The following is a 22,733-nucleotide window of genomic DNA, read 5'->3' on the forward strand; positions in this document are numbered from 1 at the left end:
TGTTCTTGCAGGAACGTGGCTCTAGGACAATATTCCATGCACCAGTTATTACCAACAGGAACAGTTATTATCCCTCAATCATCAGGCTGTTGAATCGAAGGGGATTAACTTCACTTGTCTCAACATTAAACTGTTCCTACTGAACTGGACTCACTTTCAAGGACTCCATCTCATGTTCAATAATTATTTCTTTTATTCCCCCCCCCCTTTCTTTTTTTATTTGCACAGTTTTGTTTGGCACATTAGTTATGGCCTTGTGTTTCTTGTACTTACTGTGACTGCCCACAAGAAAATGAATCTCAGTGTTATACATGGTGATATATTTTACACACTCACACCCCCCCCCCCCCACCTGGATAATAAATTTACTTTGAACCATCAATATTCAAGTCAAGCCTCTCAGGGTCTGTGCTAATATTTTTTGTGACCATCTGCTATTGTAACTCTGCTACGTGCTGTAGATTCTGTATTTCCAAGAGGAACATTGTTTCACTTAGCTGGATACATGTGTATGATTGCTGATAACTAAACTTGATTACTTATGCATCAACAGAGATGATCAAGGGCTTAGATTCACAGCCTGTCCTGGTGTTGGGGGGACTGTGAGTGGGTGGATGGATGGGAGGGAGAGATTCTGCAGATGCAGGAAATCTGAGTAACACACAAAAATGCTGGAGAACCTCAGCAGATAGGCAGCATCTATGGACAGGAATAAACTGGACTTATTTCCACTTGGCATGATTACCTTATTATTATTTAATTATTTATGGTTTTATATTGCTATATTTCTACACTATTCTTGGTTGGTGCGGCTGTAACGAAACCCAATTTCCCTCAGGATCAATAAAGTATGTCTGTCTGTCAATGCTTCAGGACTGGAAAGGAATGGGGTAGAGACCAGAAGGGGGATGAGGGGGTATGAGTAGAAGCTGGCAGGTGGGACCAGGTGAGAGGGGAGCTGGGAGGTGATGGGTGGAAATAGTAAAGGGCTGAAGAATTAATCTGAAAGTGAAGGTGCTGGAGAAACAGCAGGTCAGGCAACATCTATGGGAATTAATAAAACGTTGACATTTTGGTCCAAAACCTCTTTCCTCAGGACTGGAAAGGAAGGGGAAGACACCAGAATAAAGAGATGGGGAGGGGAAGAAGAACAAACTAGGTGATAGATGAACCCAGATGGGTGGAAAAGATATAGAGATAGAAAACAATGAATGTGCAGAAGAACATTTTGCTGTTGTTGCTCTGCTGAGCGTTGTAGGCATGCGATGTTGATGCTGGAATATGCAGCAAAATTTGTGAGCTGCCCCCAGCACATCCTTAGTTTGTGTTGGTTGTTAATGCAAAAGAACTTTCTACAGGGGCACAATTGAGAGCATCCTGACTGGCTGCATTGCTGCCTGGTGTGGGAACTGTACCTCCCTCAATTGCAGGACTCTGCAGAGTGATGCGGACAGCCCAGCACATCTGTAGTTGTGAACTTCCCATGATTCAGAACATTTACAAGGACAGGTGTGTAAAAAGGGCCCGTAGGATCATTGGGGACCCAAGTCATCCCAACTGCAATCTATTCCAGCTGCTACCATCCAGGAAACGGTACCGCAGAATAAAAGCCAGGACCATCAGGACCATCAGCTTCTGCCACCAGGCCATCAGACTGATGAACCCACACTGATCTGAGTGTACTCTATATTACATTGACTGTTCTATTTATTATAAATTACTATGATTGCACATTTAGATGGAGACGTAACAAAGAATTTTTACTCATGTATGTGAAGGATGTAAAAAACAAAATCAATTCAATTGACACATTTAATTGTATGTTGCGACGGACACATGACAAATCTAAATCAGAAATAAAACTTCTCACAGCAGCTCACTTTGGAGTCAGACAAGGCCAAAATACCCAAGGCCAAGTCATTGCTTTAAATATACCCAAAGGTTGATAGGGTGTCAAAGATTTCTGGGAGAAGACAGAAGAATGGGGTTGAAGACTGATAATAAATTAACCATGACAGATTGGCTGAGCATGCTCAAAGGTCTGAATGGCCTAATTCTGCTAAGTGTCTTAAGGTCTTCAAATTGAGCAATAGTTTGAAAATGAGTCATCCGTTTACTCTGTTCCTGTACTATTCAGCTACACGTGAATATGATCCTCCACTTCCACTGATTACAAAATAGCTGAAGAGATAAACATGTGACACAGCACATCTAAGAGACTGGAAAAAATGTTTAGCCTTCTGTTGAAGTTTCAATATACATCATGCTTTCCCCAGAGAAGGGGAAAAAAACATTGGTGGAGCCAGTCTTTCAGACAGTCTTATCTGCTACCTCAGGCAGACAAGTAGTACAAGGAAGTTATCCCTTGTGCCTAATTAGCATTTCCTGGTCAGGATTAATGAACATTCAACGATTTTAGCATTTGGTCTGTTGAAATTGCTGCTGCATTCACTACATTTCAGGAAAAAAAAGCTAAGCACTTGGGCCTTTAGACAAAATGTTACAGGAACCCCCGATAAAATGCAGCATTGTGTAGCAGCAATCCACAGGTTTGTGGTCATTTGCATTTATAGAGTTGTAGAAGGTACCAGGAGCTCCATAATTAAAAAATTATGTGCCAGCGTTAGAGACAGTCCGGACAAGGTCCAAGAGAATTATCCTGTGAATGAAAGGATTAATTTACAAGTGTTTGATGGAGCTGGGTCTGTACCCACTGGAGTTTACAAGAATTGCGGTGTGGGAATCTCATTAAAACCTACTGAATATTGAAAGGGCTAGATAGAGTGGACATGGAAAGGATGTTTCCTATAGTGAGGGGGAGAAATTTCTTTAGCCAGAGGGCGTTGAATCTATGGAATTCATTGCCACAAATAGCAGTGGAGTACAAGTGATTGGGCATATTTAAAGCAGAGGTTTATAGGTCCTTGATTAGTCAGGATGTCAAAGGATACAGGGAAAAAAGGCAGGAGAATGAGGCTGAGAGGGATAATGAAATCAGCCATGATGGAATGGTGAAGCACTGACCAAATGGCCTAATTCTGTTCCCAAGTCTTATGATCCCAAACTCATTTGACTGAGTTTGCCAAGAATAAATATTTAGTAGTATTTAGGAGAATTTATCTGCTTTTCAAAGTGCTGGGGCACCTTTTGCAAGGCCAAAAAGGGAGGAACTGAAAGTTAAAACCTCATGTCTATCCAGATTTTGCACTCATGTCTGAAGGCTTGAACATTGACTTCTAATTAAAAAAATGTAGAAGGAAAGCAACAAACAAATACTGAAGGAATCCAGTCAGGCAGCATTTTGAGATGAATAAACAGTCAACATCTTGAGCTGAGACGCAAGGGCAATCAATACTTCTCAGCTTAGAGTGTCAACTATGTATTCCCCTCCATAGATACTGCCTGACTTGCTATGTCACTCAAGATTTCCAGCATCTGCAAAATCTTGGTTTAGAAATGGAAGTTTAGTTAACAGGTAAAGTATTGACACTCTTGCAACTGTAAAATTCGTAAGGACATGAAGTTTGGGTAAATTTGCATTTTGAGATCTGCAAAGTTCCCTTTGACGCTAATTCTTAGTTAAATAGAGTGAAAAAAATGAATGCCCATAAATAGGGAAGTACAACATATAAATATCTAGACAAATGAAATGACAATTAGTGTTAGTGAGTTTGTTGGCAAAAACAGAAGAGACCATGATCCCTTTTAATGGGTCCCTATTAAAGCAAAATATTGAATCAAAGTAATTCAAGCCAGTTGCAGAGTGCATACATATCCCAAAGAGGAAAAGCTTGTATATAGTCAAAGGAGTTGACAGCAATGCAGGGGGAGAATAAAGCTAAGGATTTGTATAAATAGGAATAGATGGTTACTGTAGACTTGGTGATTCAAAGACCCTACTACACAATGGAGAACAATGGACTTAACCCTGCCAACAGGTCACATTAAGATCCGGCTGGTATTTAAAATATAGCATCGAATGTCGAGACTGACCATGGGGCTTGCCTTGCTTTAAACAACTCTGCTCTGATGTAAATGCAAATCCACAAGGATTCCAGAGCAGTGTGAACTCTTGACATATTAACTGCTCAAAAATCAACCCCCATATTCCTCTCACATTTCCCAAATCCTATGCGCAAAGTCCACAGGACATTAGTATGCATCCTGTATGTCTCCATAATTCTACAGCATTGGGGAGCTGGATATTCAACAATCCAATTCACCTCAATAACACATACAATAATGACTCAATTATTCACATTCTGAAATGGACTGAAAAATTTTAAAAACCAACAATGTCCATAAAAATTTGTATGCTCCAGTGATCCCCCCCCCCCCCCAACAATGCAAAGACTAAAATTGTCCTGTGATTAGGCTAGGGTTAAATAGGTGGATTGCTGGATAGAGCAATTTGTTAGGTTGGAAGGGCCTGTTTTATGCCATCAATAAATAATTTGCACAAAATTCACAAAATGACCAAGGTAGTGAATGCAAATTAAAAGCAACATTTAAAACTCATGCTTTTACAAAAAACATTTATAGCTTAAAAGGTTTCTGTCATTAATATTTCAGAAATTTTGTTTAATAAAATGTTGACCAACCCATGGTGACCTCCAGTTAGGCTGAAGAACTTAAAACTTCACTGTTATTTGGTGTCATGGGAAAACCCTCTCTCTCTTCATAGCAGCATAGTTCATAGGGTCTATTCTGGATCCCGTTACAAACTAGGGTTTTCCCATGACATTGGAGAAAGGTAATAAATTATGTCATGAACAGATTCAGATGGGAGAGCAACAGATTGGCAAGATTCTTTATTAAGATGCAAATACAATGGTCCAGATCACCCTCCTCTCCACAACCAATAAGTCAACTCATCTTGGACTTCATGCATGTGCAGGCAATCAGAAACTGGATGCCAGCATTTCAATGGCCTAATCTTAAAATGGCCACTTTGCTGATAGAGACCAGGACCTTTTATTTGAACTGTACATAAGTACTGTGGAAAGGATTAGTTTTATAATTTAAATGTCTAACTTGTGAACTGGCATTTGAAATAAACATTAAACCATTCCAAAATAATTTAATAACAATATACATTCAAAGGCCAGAAAATCTTATAGAGCAGTTATCAATTGCAAAGACCCACCTTCAGGTGCATATATCAAATACGTTTTTGCTTACATACTTAAAGTCGTTAATAAGTTCTTGATTAGCAAGGGCATCAGACATGTACGGGGAGAGGCAGGAGAATGGGACTGAGAGGGATAATAAAAGTCGGCCATGATGGAATGATGCAGCAGACTCAATGAGCCCAATGGTCCAATTTTGTACTTACGCATCAGGCATCAAGGGTTAGCTCAGCAGAGGGCATGTAGTAGTTAGCACGACTTTATTACAGCTTGGGTGTATCCTGGAAGGGAGTTCAATTTTAGCGCCATTCTGTAAAGGAGACTGTGTATCCTCCTCGTGGAATACACGAGTTTTCCCCTGGGAGCACGCAATTAATCTCAGTCCAAAGGCTTACTAGACATTGGAAATTGTCCCATGATTAGGTTGGGGTTGTGAGGTTGCTGGGGTGGCGTGTTGCTAAATAAACCAACTGTATACAGAGCAAGGTTAACAGACACTGCAGACTTGGGTAAACCAGAAAGATGCAACTCAAAGTTCCTCCCATGGTCATAAAAAAAACCTCTAGGATAGTAGATGGAATTGTGAAATGAAGAGCTTCTTCCAAAAGATCAACGATAAGACATTACAAAATGACTTTAAGAGTAAAACTTAAGAAAAGCACTGTAATCACAGGCCAAATTTTGCATTGTCACAAAACCATCCCACATCGATCAAATCATGCAACTAAATCCTATTATCAAGGATAAACTGAATAGTGCGAATTTAAGACAAGAGTCTCCAGTGATGCAGACAATGTTATTATACCAAAGACTTGGCTGACTTCAAAAATACATCCAAAAAAAATCTAATGACCAATTTGAATTACGGAGACAGTGAAGCCCATGTCTGACACAAAACAGCACTTACTGGATTATGCCCAAGTCTGAATTCCAGCAGAAGGAGGCAAAATTACTTTGGCCTTCTGCCATCATTCCCTGCACAAAGCACTGAGGAATTTCACATGAGGAATATTGACTTCTATAGCACATGGAACAGATTCCCTCTGGAAGGTAGCAAGTATTAAAATAGAACAGCCACTGCAAAACACTGGGACCCATGGTACTGCTGCATGGAGCCCATAAAAGGAAGATGAGATTTTTCTGGTCTGGCGAAGGGTTACAAATGAAGCTGACTAGTCACAGGTAGACAAAAAGGTATGAAGCAATTTGTAATTCAAGCTTGCAACTGCAGCTGAAATCAAGATGTAGCGCTCTTTAAAATATAAAGTTACTTTAAAAACTCTTTTGCCAGCATGCTGGAGTACAAGTTCATTTAGAACAAGGCACATGTCAAAATGCACTGCAAACTATTCAGGGAATGTTTATTGGATCATACAATTATCAAGTGTACATGACAACACATGCCTGCACATCAATTTGCATACTATTCAAGAGCAACTCTTAGCACCTTTACAGAAAACATTAAAGTATCACAGCTTGAGATGCCGCAGCAAGACAAAAATGTCTTTGTGCTCAGAGGCCTTTCATGCCCCACAGGATATCAACATTCAAAGGAAATTTGTTAAAGTACATACATGCCACCATATACTACCCCGAGATTCATTTTCTTGCAGGTATTCACAGCAACACAGAAAAACAATAGAATCGATGAAAAACTACAGAAAGACAGACAAACAACCCGTGTGCACAAGACGGCAAACTGTGCAATTACACAAGAACAAAAAAGTAATACATTTTAAGAACAAGTTGTGGTGTCTCAAATACTTTTCTGCCAAAATATTGTGAAGTGTAGAGAGCAACTGCTAATAAATTTCCATGTTGAGTTTTAAGAACTAGTAATAGTAATATTCCATATCTGACTGTGCAACATGATAACACACCACAAAATAAGACTGATTATTTAATAGCATTTAAACCGAATTTCTGGCAGGAAATCTGAACTGCATTGCAAATTTGATTAACTACACTTGGTTTCAGTTTCTAGATGTATTCTCTCAAGGAAATGACTCCTTTCCTCATATGCAATGCTCAAATGAATCACCTACTTGTAGGACAATGAACTCATTTCTGATTTGAGGATGACAGAGGTGTAAAAGATGGCCAGAGATGCAGATGGATGGAGAGTCAGACACTTTTCCCCTTCCCCTCCCACCCTGGGCAGAAATAGCTAATATGAGGGGTTTGGAGGAAAGCACATGGGGAGGGGGAAATTTCAGAAGCAAGTAATTTTTGCTTTAAACAGATCGGTGGGTGTGTGAAATGCCCTGCCAGCGGCAGTGGTAGAGACAGATAAATTAGAGACATTTAAAATACTCAGATAGGCACACTGACAATGGAAAAATGGAGGGTAATGTGAGAAGGAATCTCTGAATAGGTTAAAAGTTCAGGATAACTTGTGGGCCAAATACAGGTGTCCCCCGCTGTACGCCACTTCACTTTTACAAAAGACCTACATTAGTAACCTGTTTTCACATTACAAAGAGGATTTTTGTTTTTTACGTAATTTTTTCCCATTTAAATGAATGGTTCTTCACTTTATGCCATTTCGGCTTAAGAAAGGTTTCATAGGAACACTCTACCTTTGTAAAGAGGTGGTGGGGGCGGGGGGAAGACACCTGCAGTCCTGTATTGTGCCACAGTGTTTTATGTTCTATGTTCTTCTTCACCATCCCTACATTTAATGCAAATACAAGGCCGAAAGTGGCTTTAAAATCATTGCTGTTCTGCTGCATTCAACTTCAGCAATTGCTATTTGAATTGATTTGCAGACCGATTTATTCCTTGCCAGTTCTTAAATATTCAGATGCCTGTTGATAATATCATGTGTAGTTCCAGATAAGCAGTTTTCATTGTCTTGATGCCTAGCCTCTAGTTCTTCACCTTCCTTTCCCCATGCAGTACTGTTGTACACTTTTCTACAGCCAGTATCATTCATCTCCTGGTCTACATCTTTGCAGAAATATCAGATTTCTCATGTGTATCAAGAAGTGCAATACCGTACATCCTTTTGCATCAAATCAGGAAATACAGAGCAGTCAATGCTTCTGGCACCAACGTAGTGTACCCACGACTCACTGACCTTAAAACGGTAGGCCTTTGCAATGTGGGAGGAAACCCACATGATCAAGGGGAGAATACAGGCAGCTGCAGGAATCGAACATCAATCACTGGCGAGAACTGCAAAGTGACTTTGTGCAGTGCTACACTACTGTGCTGCCCCTTTCCATTTCCCTGGACCTTAAAAAGGGTTTTATTCCAACCGTGCAGCAATATTATTGTCCCTAAACAAATTGCCCCTCTTTCCATAGATCTTGCCTCTCCTGACTGGTCTCTATTTCAGGGCCATTTTACTTTTGGTATGCAAGTGTTTATTATACCTTCAAATCCCCATTCGTCAAAATTGCTGCTCCAGTCATAATCCACTAATCTCTTCCAGCTATGCAACCCTTCAAGGTTTACTATTCCAACTCTGGCTTGTTTCTCATCTGATTTTAAATAGTCCACGACTGGGGAGCATGTCCTCACTATCAAAACTGCAACTTCAAACAATGCCCACCAATAACACCTGTTTCTTTATGGCATCTCTTGGGTCAAACTTTTGTTAACTGCTTAAAGTCAAAGTACGTTATCAAAGTACTTATGTCACCATATACTACCTTGAGATTCATTTTCCAAGTTCAAAGTAACGAGCTTCTTCATGTGGAATGAGCTTCCAGTAGAAGTGGTAGAGGCAGGTTCAATTTTGTCATTTTAAAAAAATTGGATAAGTATATGGACAGGAAAGGAATGGAGGGTTATGGGCCGAGTGCAGGTCGGTGGGACTAGGTGAGAGTAAGCGTTCAGCACGGACTAGAAGGGCCGAGATGGCCTGTTTCCGAGCTGTAATTGTTATATGGTTAAATTTTCTATCAAAGTAAATATACCACATACAATACTCAGATTAATTTTCTTGCAGGAATTTCATGTAAATGTGCTCAATGGTGAGAACTGGGACATTTTCTGGAGGATTTTCCATTCAAGGGCCTTCGTGTTTCCATACCACATTGTGATGCAGTGCAGGCATCCACAGTCGATCAAAGAAATATAACAGAGTTAATGCAAGACCACACAAAGTGCAAAAGACAAACTGTGCAAATAAAAAAATAATAACTAAATGAATAATACTGAGACCACGAGCTGTACAGACCCCGAAAGAGAGTCTGTAAGATGTGGAAACAAACCTGCACTGAGGTGAGTAAAGCTAACCATGTTGGGCAATGGCTGTTGCTGTTGCAGTGGCTGTTGGGCAATGAATCTGCATGGGACCCAAAGCTCCGTACCTACTTCCTGATGGCAGCAATGAGAAGAGAGCATGACCTGGATGCTGCTTTCTTGTGGCAGCGCTCCCTTGCCTTGCAGCTCAGTATCAAAGTGTCTGCTGGGCAAGACTCCCGTGAAGAGTTAACAGGGTGATAAATAGGCATCAAGAGTAATGAAAGCTGCGCCAGTGATATCCTGAACAAAGTTAAACCACTGGATTCTGTACAGGGAAACTAGTATGTTGTCAAAGAAAGCAATCTGACATTTAGTGTTTTTGGAATGGTGAACAAATAAAAAAAAGCACTTTCAAATGAGAACAAAGCATAATCCCACCTCAGGCCATTCTAAAAATGTTTCAGATTGAGTCCAGATGACTATGCTTCCTTTCAAAAATTAAATTAGTATACTTTGATAAAATCTATCAAATCCAAAGTTTTAATAGCAGCACGAATAAATTTTTATGCCTTTTTCCTGTTAAGCTTTGAAATCAATGTTAACACAAACTACAGCATATTGAGAGACAACTGGAAAAAGAACGTGATTGCAACTGATTTGTGGGGTTGCTGGGGCAGCATGGCTCAAAGGGCCAGAAAGGGCTTCTCCACACTGCATTGCTAAATAAATAAAACTGACCAATACTGAATTCCTCCAGCATCTTGTGGGTGCTGCTCAAATGCTGGAAGAACTAACTCAACCAGTTAGACAACATCCACGGAGGGGAAAAAGAACAGTCGATGTTTCGGGCTGAGACCCCTTCATCAGTCCTGGTGACATCTGACATTTCAACCACTCTTCAGAATGAATGTTCTACATTTTTTTACATGACAATTTTAATCCCAATGGGATATTGTTGTACAAGAATTGGGCTCCAATACTTCACCAAAGCTGCCAATTTTCAGATGCTGGCAGGCAATCTCTGCGTTGTAGCAGAGTTGTTTTCCTAGGAAATTGTCCTTATCTTGATTTACTGTAATGACAAGCTAGATCATCATGTCAAAAAAAATGAGTTTTAAATCATTTTAAAAATTCTCTCCCACAAACTTAATAGAGCATTTTTTTTAAAGTAGCAATTTGCAAATTCCACAAGATTAAGTTTCCATGACTTAAAATGGTCACCTGTATTCATCGTTAAGTATTTTAAGTCTGATGAGGGTCATGGCCCAAGATGTCAGCTCTTTATTTCTCTCCACAGACATTGCTTTACTTGCCGAGTTCCTCCAGCATTGTGGGTGTTACTTGGGATGTCCAGCATCTGTAGAATCCCTCGTTTATGATCTGCTGGCATTAGCTTATTCGGATGACTGGTTACACACATTTGCTCAAAGCTTCGAAGCTGATCAGTGCAAGACAGAAATCCGAATTTATCATGTTACTCATTTTGTTACAGAAGCTGCCTGAGCTCACCAGTTCTCACTTTGCTTTCCAATCTTCAATTTCAGTATTTCTCTTATAGCAGCTTATAAAATTCTATAAAACTATAGAATGAACTTCACCAATTGTAGACATCAGTTGCTGGATTACATGAGAATTTTAGGCTACCACAAACAAGGTAAAACTACAGCAGGCAGTTTAAATCAGATTGGGTGGAAGGATCCCAGACACACTGGTCAAGACAAAGACATTACTCTATTCAGATTAATACACTTGCTTCCTTGTTGCTGTCGTTATGTTAAGGGTACTGCCCATGACAGTGCAAGCTACACAAAGCACGAGGTATTCTTTGCAAGATTACAATTTTAAGCACGACATGGCTCCCGTTCCTACTGATTTAAGAGAAAGATTCAGACTTTAAATCCTAGTAAAGCAAGAGGCATTATTCCAAAACAATTCCAAGGCTGCCATGTGTCAACAATGCACCATCCATCATCAAATCAGCTTTCAGTAAAGCAAAATTGATGTTCAATAGTTTCATGTTTCAAAAATTACAAGCATTTGAGGCTGTATGTTTCCCATTAAACCTCTAAAATAATCAAAAGTCCCTGAAGTTGCTAATGTATCACAATTGTGCAGTGTTTGTAGAAGGCAAGATTACCAGAAAGTCATTAAACATTCTTCAACAAGATACACCAACAAGGTCCATGAGAAGATTGAACATGTATCACAATCTCCAGAGCTTTCTTTCAATGGCCATACAATGACAGAAGCACATTTCCTACAGTGCACTATCCGAATCTGGTTTATTATCACCGCCACGTGATGCGAAATTTGTTAACTTAGTTGCAGCAGTTCAATGCAATACATAATATAGAAAATAATAATAAATAACTAAATCTTATTCAGGATACTTAATACAGTATACATATATTGAATAGATTCAAAATCATGCAAAAAACAGAAATACTAAATACTAAAAAAAGTGGAGGTAGCATCCAAGAGTTCAATGTCCATTCAGGAATCAGATGGCAGAGGGGAAGAAGCTGTTCCTGAATCGCTGAGTGTGCGCCTTCAGGCTTCTGTACCTCCTACCTGATGGTAACAGTGAGAAAAGGGGCATGCCCTGGGTGATGGGGGTCCTTAATAATGGACGCTCCCTTTCTGAGACACCGCTCCTTGAAGATGTCCTGGGTACTTTGTAGGCTAGTACCCAAGATGGAGCTGACTAAATTTACAACCTTCTGCAGCTTCTTTCAGTGCTGTGCAGTAGCCTCCCCACCCCCATACCCGACAGTGATGCAGAACTGTCAGAATATTCTCTACAGTACATCTATAGAAGGCCTTTAGATGACTGATACAATAATGTTTGAAAAGTCAATACTTTAAAAGATAGAGATAACTTTTCTTTGTCACATGTACATTGAAACATGATGAAATGCATTGTTCTGTGTCAAAGTTCAGTACAGTTACTATCAAAGCATACTACATACAACCCTTGAGATTCATCTCCTTATGGGCAACCACAAAACAAAGAAACCCAATAGAACCCGTTAAGAAGATTATACACCAAACATACAGAAAAGAAACAAATTGCGCAAACAATGAAAGTAAACAAATAATAGTCAGAATTGAAGTTCACGAAAGTGAGTTCACAGTCATGACACCAGTCACAGCCAATTCAGGAGCCCCTTAGTTGCAGCTCCCAGCTTCAGTTCAGTGCAAAGATGAGTAAACCTCGTGGAGCAGCAAGCTGAACTCCAGCTCGTCTCTCTCCTCTGGCCCCGACATCTTGACCTTTTTAATCTGGCCCACCTCTGCCACTTCAATAGGTTTCAGGCCCAAAGCACACAGAGGAGAAAATCCACAGAGTCAAAGGAGAGCATACAAACTCCTTACAGATAACACTGGAAATTAACTCCAATGCCCCAAACTGTTTAGAGTTATGCTGACCTCTACACTACCATGGCACCCCTTCCACCTGGTCACAGGACACTACACGATACAGAGCTGGAAAACCAGAGGTTGCATTCAATGACATTTGCCAATTTCACCCTAACACGGACAAACAGGTGCTCCACTTTCCTCTCAGTCCAAAGATGCACAGATAGCAGATAAATTGGTCATTGTAAATTGTCCTGTGATTAGGTGAAAAGGTGGGTTGTTGGGAAGTACAGCTTGTTGTATGATGGGTAGTCACTCTTTGAAAAGTGGGTTCTTGACTGGTTACTAATCCTGGCTTTCTAAATTACTGCGTCTGCCACTTGTAAGATCACAAGCAGCTGTAAGTAAACTTTCAACTAAATTTAGAAAAGGAAATCAGTTTTCCTGTCGTAATGCAAACAGAAAGCAGTAATCAGCTTGAAGTTAAAACACAGATTTGCAAACAAGCACTGTCTGTGGAAGCAGATGTTAGTCACTACACCTGCTTTATCGCTGCTCAAGAGGTCAGAATAAAACAACGGACTGTTAATTGGAGTTGTTTCAAAAATACAAACTGACTCTCAAGTTGCATAGTTCAAGGAAAGTTGCAGAACAGATGGATAATACCATTTAATATAACAATAACTGATATTTATATTTGGAAGGTTTCTGTAGGAAGTTAGTTTCCCCACATTTACAGTATTAATGGAGGTAGCTGAAGTAGTATGGCTCCCAAAAAAAATTAGACTGTTTGCACTAGAAGGATATCTGAGGAAATATCGTGTGTGTGTGTGAAGTCACCCAAGTGGTAGAAAAAGAGTACAAATATCTTATAGTCTTACAGCAGCTTTGTTTGTTTGGAATGGGGAATTGAACATCAAGAAGAAACATGGAAAACAAACAGTAAACTAGAATCCATTTCTCCAGCTTCAGTATCTGCAATGGACAATGTATTCGTCTGCATCATGGCATGTCTTTTCAGTTATAGGAATTGTACCCATGTTTTGGAAATCTTTTACCCTTTGCACCTTAGAAATGCTTTGTCCTTTATGTTTTTGTGTCTTGGAAATGGTTTGTAATCTGGAAACGTTTATGATGGAAATCCTGAGTTTTAAAACATGTTTTAAGAATGCTGTTTGCATTTAAATGTTATCACTAAATAAATGAACTTTATTTTAAACTATTTTGTTAGCTGGAGGCATCTGCTCCTTGGTAGGGACAGGGGAACAAACGCTGGGCATCGGCAGCTAAATTTGGCGTGGAGAATAAACAAGGAAGTAAACTAGTCTTTGAAGATTGGATAGTTACAGTATAATCTCCCTTTAGTGAATACTTGTGGCTATTTGTATCTGATAAGAACTTAAGTCAACAAACCCAATATACCTGTGCCAGAAGGGCCTGTTCCATGCTACATCTCTAAATAAAAACAGGATATTGTGTCAAGATGAACCCAGCCTCAGGGCGGAGGAGCAACACCTTTTCCCACCTGAGTAGCCTCTAACGTGATGGCACGAATATCAATTTCTCCTTCCTGTGAACAAATTCCACCCCCCTCTTCTATTTCACACTCTGACCCTTTACCTCTTTTCACCTGCCTATTACTTACCCCTGGGTCCCCCCGCTCCTTCCCCTTTTCCTATGGTTCACTCTCCTTTCCTATCAGATTCTTTCCTCTCCAGTCCTTGACCTTTCCTACCTACATGGCTTCACCCATTACCTTCCAGCTAGCCTCCTTCCCCTCTTCCCCCTCCTCCCACCTTTTTATTCAGGCATATTCCCCCTTCCTTCTCAGTCCTGTAGAAGTGTCTCAGCCCAAAACATTGACTATCTGTTAACTTTTATAGATGCTGCCTGATCTGCTGAGTTCCTCCAGCACTTTGTGTGTGTTGTTTTGGATTTCCAGCATCTGCAGACTTTCTAGTGTTTATAAAACAGGATTTTTTGGACTTCACTTTGGATAATCTGGCCCCATGATCAAGAGGAAACCAGCTGATCTGCCATCAATTACACTTTAAAATTTACAACCAAAACATTAGTTTCATTTCCAGCATTATTACAAAACAGCTGAGGCTTATTATTGTCTCCACACAGTGCACCAATCTGCACAAGAGGACATTGAGAGTGGTGGAGACATTGTAGAGAGCATCACTAATTTGTTAAATAACTTAACAGCGCTGAAAATCATGAGTTTCCTCCAATGAGGAGCCAAATGTTGAGGACTCAAGCTCCATTAAAAGGCAATTGAAGTTTATCAGAAAAGATTAATTGGCCAGCAAAAGGTATTTCAATATCAATTCAGAACTACTTAAATTCGAGAGGACCAACTAGAAGTAGAAAATATCTTTAAGCAGTTAATTGCTGAAAGCACATTAATGTCTGTAGAGAAACATTCTCTACGACAAGATTTCACATGGAAGATTTAGCAGATAGCTACCAAAAGGTGACTTTTAATAATGCAAGGGCATTTGGGGGGGGGGCAGGGGGAAGAAGATCAGGAATTCCTTCTCATCCAGTCTTGTACCTTTAGAAGATGTACAGGGCCAAGTCTTTAAATATATTCAAGCTAGAAACAGAACTGAACTATTGTGTTACAATGGACAGAAAAGCAAGTGGAATTGAGGCCAAGCTCAGGACATGATCATACTAAATGGTGGAATGGGTTCAAAAGACCCATCTCTTGCATTCTTAACCGCAGAAGTAATAGCAATGTCTGGTCCTATTTGCATCACCGACCAAAAGATGAATGTATAACTGTGACCAACAGACCACAATGTTGCATCTTGAACTTCAGGTATTCTTTCTTTAAAAGTGCTTTGCTGCACTGCAGCCAACTTTTATGATTGACATCCCTGGAGGCTTGCCATGAACTATAAATTGTTCAAAGCCTGTGGCACTTACAACTTAAGTGTCCCTGGAGGTAGACCCACCCTCTGAAAAAGAATCAGAAGTCGATATCCAAGTACACCAGAATGCATGAGAAATGCTGCATACACAGTGCCCCTAGCATACTCAAAAAACCCCCTCCCATCCTTCTCACAATCTTTGACCTCCTGCCATCTAGCAGAAGGTACCACAGCACAAGAACCTAGAACTATCAGGCTGGGTAACGGCTTCTTCTCCGAAGCTGTTAGACTTCTTAACTCACAGCCGAAATGCCCTGCCATCTTCTTCCCCCCCCCCCCCCCACACTACTCCCCAACTCAGATACTCATCCTGCCCAAGCCACTTTTCATCTTACGGCTGCTGTTTTACATTTATACAACTGCTTGTTTTATTATAATAGTGTCAGTCACACTGTACGGTCTTACATGCTCTTCAGACTATCAAGCCATCAATTTTCAGGCCGTGATACTCGGGGACTTGTGTGGAAATTATATTGAGTCTGTATGTGCTGGATCGTAACTACATGCGCTGTGTATGACTGCGTACTGCGTTTTGCATCTTAGCCCCAGAGGAACATTGTTTTGCTTAGATGCATGTTTAAATGGCAATACACTTGAACTTGAAGACAGTGCTGAGTCTTTCTAGTCACAGCACCAAGAGGCTCACCGACCTACAGAAGCTAATACCAATATAGGTATTAGTAGATCACAGACTGAGGAACAGCGAAAATGTGTGTCATCTCTGAAACTGGTCCATACCAGTAGAATGGGGCTAATACAGAAACCAGTTTTAAAAGTCTCCAGAAGAAATGATTCAATACAGTCAAAGCTCCCAAGACTCAAAATCCAGCCCAAGTTCAGCTTGGCAGAGCACAACGGTAAACAGGAAGGACTGAGCAAAGCTGAAGAGGCCACCTGATGTAAACCTGGCACCCTGAACATTTAGGCTAGCTGCAACTGTGGTAGCGTACAGGATCCCACCCGAGACAAGTTAATAGTCTCAGAGGGGCATTTTACATTAGCTTTATGAAGATTAGCATTATTTATCACGTGTACACCAAAGAAAGTGAAACGTATCACTTTGCAGTAAGGATGGTGTGTGCAACCCACAAGTGTCACCACACTTCTGCTGCCAACATAGCATACCCGCAAAGCTTAACCCCAACCATATGTCTTCAGAATGTGGATTTCTTCCCACATTGCAAAGACATATGGTTAGGGTTAAAGACTGGACCACCCAAGGAGACACGGTGTACAAGCTCCTTACAAAATCAAGCCCCATTCTTACAGCTGACTCTGTAAAGTGTTGCACTAGCCACTATGCTGCCTAGTCTGGTATTTATGATCATCGACTTTTAAAAAAAATCCAACTGAATAGGGTTAATATTGAGAGCAATGGCCGAGATGTTTGAAGGAAAAAAACTTTGGGCTCCTTATAAATGCAACACTAAGAAAGGCAGAGTAACAGGTTTAACTTAACACAAACTAAACCAACAGCAACAAAGAGAATGACGTGAATACTGGTGACAATGGGTTGCCAGAAATGCAGAGTCACGCTACTGTGAAAATGCGCAAACACAAAGCACTAGGACAAGTTCCTTCTAATATAATGAATTGTGCATGCCTCAAAGAATGTTTATGGCTTATGGACTACGATGGATGGGTTTGGGAACTGATGAACAAAATCTGGTGCAAACCACTCAAACAGGACAAGTCTGATGATTGAAGTACAACTGATCACAGAGCACTCTTAACACATTAGCGTTCTCAATACCACAGAGCAGCAACATTATGTTGACAAAACCACCCACACTTTACATTTAAACATCCCCCTTGAAGTTGCATTAAGCAGTTTTTTGGGGGCATTATCAAAAATCTGGTGTTTGTACATAGTTTTTTTCCTTTTGCTTGTTTTTTTCTTTCCGCTCTTTTCTATAAGTGTATACCTCAGATAAATACTTTGTGGAGATTTGTGACATATATGATTATATGATATATATGTACAATGTCTGAAATACATCTTATGGAAATGTTTGATGACGAACTTCAATAAAAAATAAATTACAAAAAAAACCTGGTGCAACTTAATTTCCAGGAACCTTTCAAAGCTTATCTGCAGTCCAACCTGTAGCGGTTCCCATGACACCAAGAATCTTTTCTGCCCCAAAGAAGTGGCATCCATCATAAAAGATCCCCACTACACAGAATATGGGCTCTTCTCATGACTAACGTCAGAGAGGTACAGGTACAGATACACACACATTTTAAAAGCAGCTTCTCTTCCCTCAGATTTCTGAGCAGACAAGTGAACCTGTGAACACTACCTCACTATTTTATATACATTTCTTATTGCAATTCATAGCATATTTTACAAATCACACTGTACTGCTGCCACAGAGTTACAAACTTTATGATATATGTCCATGATAATAAGACTTCATTTAGTCTTGGACAGCCAATTCTGCAAATTACCCATTACCAGAGAAAACTTATGCCCAATTTCAAATTCCTTGTACTCAAAACGGAACACATTTGTAGCATCATCCACTACTTCTCCTTTAGTAAAATTTGCATACCCACCCCTAAACCACACACAACCTACAGTTGGATTCCCATAGAGAAATACTGTAAAACTATGACAGAAAGTGACAAGCATAAACCAGCGCCTTTACCCCCATCCCCCCCACCCACCCCAAGCAGAAATGATGACGGGCACAATTTTAAGGAGATTGGTGGAAGGTATGGGGGGGGTGCAGAGGTAGATTTTTTTAAATAACAGTTATAGTACATGGACCACACTGCCAGAGGTGGCAGTAAAGGCATTCGAGAGATCTGAAATTCTCGGATAGGGATATAGAGGATAGAAAAATGAAGGGCCATGTAGAAGGGCAGGATTAGATTGATCTTAAGAGTCAGTTAAAAGTTCAGCACAATATCACAGGCTGAAGGGTCTGTAACTGTGCTGTAATGTTCCCTGTTCTCTGAACTGCTACAAGCACGTCTCATTTATCTGTTAAGTCTTATAACAGTGATTGGCAGCCTATTCAGATCTATTGTACATCTTTAGTTTTCTGCGAAAACCTGCAAGAAAATGAATCTTGGTGTAGTATTTGGAGACATGCACTTACTTTGCTAATAAACTTTGCATTTCTGAATTTGCTTCCCCCCCTCATCCCATTTAGAAATTGGCCTACTCCCTAAAAGGCATAGATCGGGTAACTTTTTCTACCTGAGGCGATAATGGGGGGCATAATTTAAGGAGCCTGGAGGGAAGTACAAAGAGGCAAGTTCTTCACAGGGTGGTGCGTGCATGGAACACTGCCAGGAGTGGTAGTAAAGGCAGATACATTATAGACATCTGAGATTCTTGGATTGGTACATGGATGAAAAGTGGAGGGAAGGGTTAGATTGACCTTGGTGTCAAAGGGTCAGCATTAAATTATGGCTGAAAGACCCGAACTGTGCTATATTCTAACTGACGATACCCCATTGTTTGGGAAGCGGTGAATGATGAGCCAGATGCAGAAACTGCGAGATTTCTAAACTCCCTTGACTGGAAAAACCATCAAAAAAATGCAAGTTAAGCATGTTAGAGTATTACAAGAATTATATCCAATATCTTGAAAAATCTGCCAATTTAGCAGAGCTCTAAGATTAGAGCTTCACTTGAATTTCATCATAGAACAGATGAAGAATTGAAGGGAGAATCTGAATCAGGTTTAATATCACTGACATATGCATTGAAATATGCTTACACCAGCAGCACAAAGCAACACATAATAAAAACTTATTGCAATATATAAATAGAATATGAAACTAAATTAATGCAAAAAGAGAAAAAATGGTATATGGGTTCACTGTCCATTCAGAAATCTGAATAATTCAAGATTACTTGAATATTACTGCAACTTACACTCACACAATGAACCCAGAGACAAATTTATAATTCCTTTCCAAGATTTTTTCCCTTCCTCACCCTTCTGCAGTTACTATTTTTAGCAACACTGGAAGATCCAAGCCAAAAATACACATCAGTTGCACAGTTTAGAAAAAATACACAAAGAAACTCCGACCAAGCTACAGATGCATGTACACATTCCCCAGCTGTGAAAACTACTGAACACAACTGCAGGGAACATGGATCTGAGGAGGTTTGTCTTAAAAGGATCCACATTTGCAGTGTTGCTACACTCAAGCGAGCAGAAGTGTGGGAAAAGTACTGCACATAGGATTGAATACAGCAAATGAGCACAATAGGACAAACTTGGGGTGCTTTCTCTGGAGTGGCAGAGACTGAGGGGAGATCTGATAGAGTATATACAATTGTGAGAGGCAGAGTAAACAGCCAGTATCTTCCCCCCTCTTGGTAGAAATATCTAAAACATCGAGAGCATGCATTTAATTTTAGAGAGGTTATTTCAAAGGAGATGTGAGCAGCAAGTGTTTTGTTTTAAATACACAACAGAGTGCCTGGAATGTGCTGTCTGGGGTAGTAAAGGCAATTACATCAGGGGCGTTTAAGACACGTTTAGACAGGCACATGTATGGGAGGAAATGGATGGATATAGATATTGTGTAGGCAGAAGAAATTGGTTGGCCATTTGATTACTAATTGTCTGGTTTGAATGGCACAACACTGAGTCGAAGGGCCTGTTCATGTGCTGTGCTGTTCTATGTTACATGACACAAGACTGAATCACAGACAAGAAACGGCTGATGCTGGGGGAGAAAAAAACACTACTGGAGAAACTCAACAGACCAGGCAGCATCTGAAGAGGAATATGGAACTCATTGTTCCAGAATCAAACTTGTTATCACTGGCCTGAAGTTTGTATGTGGCAGCATCAAAAGAAAAAGTGATCATATATTATAAAAGTCATCAGCGCAAAAATAAGGAAAAACAGTGTAGTGTTAGTAGTAGCCTGGATAAGATCATAACACATGGGAACAGAATTAGGCCATTCAGCCCATCAAGTCTGCTCCATCATTCAATCATGACTCATCTATTATCCCTCTCAACCCCCTCCTCCTGCTTTCTCCCTGTAACCTTTGATGCCTTTACTAATCAAAAACCCATCAACTTCCACTTTGGAACATGCAGCCACATTTGTGGCCTGAACATTTGTAGCAATGAACTCCAGACTGACCATCCTCTGGCTAAAGAAATTCCACCTCATACCTGCTCTTAAAGCCGGCCAGAGGTGCAGTGGCATAAGCACCAGACTCAGAGGCAAATGGTCCCGGGTTCGAATCCAGCCGGCTCCGGAACAGTTTCCATCCATGCTGGGTTGAGCGTCAAACTAGTAACTCAGTCTCGTTTTTAAAAAAAGCTGTCAAATGCTACGGAAATGGCAAAAATGCCACCTGATGCGCCATGAGGCACAAAAAGAAACAATGACAACATCTGTTCAAAAGGGCCATCCTTCTAACCTGAGGCTGTGCACTCAAGCTTTAGATTCCCCAACAATGGGAACATCCTCAGCACATCCACTCTATCCAGACCTTTCAACATTAAATAGGTTTCAATGAGATCCTCTCCTCCAGCCCAGTTCTTCTAAACTCCAGTGAATACAGGCCAATACGATCAAGCACTCCTCAGATGAAGGATCTCAACCTGAATGGCAACTGCCCTTTCCCCATCCACAGATGCTGCCTGATCTTCTGAACCCATCCAACAGATAGCTTTGGAACCATTTAGAGAATGCACTCTCTTACTAAAAATATATAGGCTGGAAATATCTTGTGGGGACCAGCAGTGTTCAGGTAGGAGCAAGACACCTGAAAAGTTAATTCTAGGGCGAGGGTACTGGATAGGATGTTGATTGCCAATGAAACTTAATACTGCACATGTACAATACATGTACCAGCTTCCAGTCTACACATTAAACCGCAGTAGCAGCTGCCCTCAAGTGGACAGAAGAAACCCTACCACAACATCCCGAAGAGCTGGCAAATTCAAATCCCCATCATCCGGGGAAAGTTTTTCCTCTCCGCCAACATCACTTAACAGGTTTAAACACTACGGACTTTAAAACATTGGTTTGGAAACGAAGGTTGCGCGCACAACACCGTGTGTCACATTTCTGGACATGTCAAGGCGTTAGGAGAGAGCGTGTGACATATCTGCAAAAATAATATAGAAAAGGCACTTCAATTATAGAAAACAAAACAGGGAGGATGGAGTTCTTGGCATAAAGAAGGTTGTAAATCGAGGGTCCTCTGTATCAGTGATCCAGGATCAGTGGACAGAGACGGCAGGACCGTAAAGAACTGACAGGGGGACTTTACAAAGTTACCTGGGGGTGCAAAGTTTTTGTTTTGAGTTAATGGTAAGCATCTGGATCACTGACAAGGGTCAGTACAGACCCGACAGGCCGAATTATTATCAGCATTCCCCCCCCCCCGCCCCCCAAATTCGTCCGCTAAACGGCGGTCGCAGCGTCCCGGAGGCCGCCACAGAAATGCAGAGCGGCGCCTGCGGGTCACGCAGCTGTCACGGCCCCGAGCTCCGGGTGGGAGGGTCTCGGCCGAGCGGCGGCATCAAGAGCGGGGAGAGGGTCCAGCCGAGACCCGGGGGGGGGCCGCCGACAGCGGCACCGCACCGCCACACGGCCCGGTCCCGGGGGGAGGATCCGAGCGGTCCCTTTGTGCGGCCGAAACCCATCCTCCCGTCCCCGAACCCCGGGGCTCTCCCTCGCCCCCGTTACCTGCCCGGCTCCCACCGCCGCTCCTCAACGCACAGCCGAGAACTCGATCGATGCACAACGATCGTTTATGGCGGCAACTCGTTCCCACCCCCTCTGGCCGTCTTTTATCCGCCGCCAAGCTCTGCCCGACGCCGTATTACCCACAGTCAATGCGCACTCCAAATCTGACACCGTATTACCCACAGTCAATGCGCACTCCAAATCTCACACCGTATTACCCACAGTCAATGCGCACTCCAAATCTAACACCGTATTACCCACAGTCAATGCGCACTCCAAATCTCACACCGTATTACCCACAGTCAATGCGCACTCCAAATCTCACACCGTATTACCCACAGTCAATGCGCACTCCAAATCTAACACCGTATTACCCACAGTCAATGCGCACTCCAAATCTCACACCGTATTACCCACAGTCA

General features: G+C 41.2%; 1 protein-coding gene across 1 annotated transcript in view; it reads right to left on the reverse strand.

Annotated features, from left to right (window-relative positions):
• Positions 1–22,445, reverse strand: part of spsb1 (splA/ryanodine receptor domain and SOCS box containing 1) — a 74,870-nt gene extending 52,425 nt beyond the window's left edge. The window contains exon 1 of the mRNA XM_059952285.1: positions 22,312–22,445. The gene's annotated coding sequence lies outside the window, so the exon portion shown is untranslated. The remainder of the gene's footprint in view (positions 1–22,311) is intronic.
• Positions 22,446–22,733: the final 288 nt, after the last annotated feature.

This window comes from Hypanus sabinus, chromosome 27, assembly GCF_030144855.1.
Source record: "Hypanus sabinus isolate sHypSab1 chromosome 27, sHypSab1.hap1, whole genome shotgun sequence".
NCBI classification, from domain to species: Eukaryota; Metazoa; Chordata; class Chondrichthyes; order Myliobatiformes; family Dasyatidae; genus Hypanus; species Hypanus sabinus.